The sequence below is a fragment of the Macrobrachium nipponense genome, chromosome 28 (assembly GCF_015104395.2).
Source record: "Macrobrachium nipponense isolate FS-2020 chromosome 28, ASM1510439v2, whole genome shotgun sequence".
NCBI classification, from domain to species: domain Eukaryota; kingdom Metazoa; phylum Arthropoda; class Malacostraca; order Decapoda; family Palaemonidae; genus Macrobrachium; species Macrobrachium nipponense.
In genome coordinates, this window is record NC_087217.1 from 50,068,226 (window position 1) to 50,068,685 (window position 460).

The following is a 460-nucleotide window of genomic DNA, read 5'->3' on the forward strand; positions in this document are numbered from 1 at the left end:
TATATATAATATATATATATGTGTGTGTGTGTGTGTGTGTGTGTGTGTGTGTGTGTGTGTGTGTGTATTTCATTTCTTTATTTATTTACGTATTTATTTATCTGCCTATTTATTTGTTTTGTTGTTGTTGCTGTAATGCTTTCGCGACGCGGGATGACGAGGTTGGTGGTGGGATATAGCTTTTATTTGATTGTTTATACTGGAGGTGCTGCAAATTGTTTCTGTAGATAGCTTTTATTTGTATAAGAACTTATAGTGAGATGAATATGTTCTTGTTGGTTGGATAGCTTTTATTTGATTTTTTTACTAAGATAATTAAGAATTTTTTTTTGATGACAGCTTTTGTTTATGTGTGAATTTATAAAGAGATCGATATTTACAGGTTAGTGAGAACTTTAATTTGATTGTTTATTTGAGTTATTGTAGATTGTTTGTGATGATAGCTTTTATTTATGTACTA